At 38.2% G+C, this 228-nt stretch overlaps 1 non-coding gene across 1 annotated transcript; it reads right to left on the reverse strand.

Annotated features, from left to right (window-relative positions):
* Positions 1 to 55: 55 nt before the first annotated feature.
* LOC113341511 lies at positions 56 to 197 on the reverse strand. Its single transcript, XR_003355958.1, has one exon. It is a non-coding gene; the product is annotated as a small nucleolar RNA snoR134 (small nucleolar RNA).
* Between the last annotated feature and the right edge of the window lie 31 nt (positions 198 to 228).

Here is a 228-nt window from a genome sequence, read left to right on the forward strand (position 1 = left end):
AACAACTATGATTCTGGTGAATTTCAGTCAAAACAAAGAAATTGTAAAACTGCAAAAATCTGGCCGTTATTTTGACACAAATAAGCTGTTAAAGAAACTAAGCAAACCTGCAACACTAAACGGCATAAATATAGCACGAGCATTGGGGCTTTTTTCATCATCGCATACTTCAGAGAAGCCCGGGGTGCAACATGCAGTTAACATAGCTTGGCATATGACCAAAGGAAA

This window comes from Papaver somniferum, unplaced genomic scaffold (assembly GCF_003573695.1).
Source record: "Papaver somniferum cultivar HN1 unplaced genomic scaffold, ASM357369v1 unplaced-scaffold_29799, whole genome shotgun sequence".
Classification (NCBI taxonomy): domain Eukaryota; kingdom Viridiplantae; phylum Streptophyta; class Magnoliopsida; order Ranunculales; family Papaveraceae; genus Papaver; species Papaver somniferum.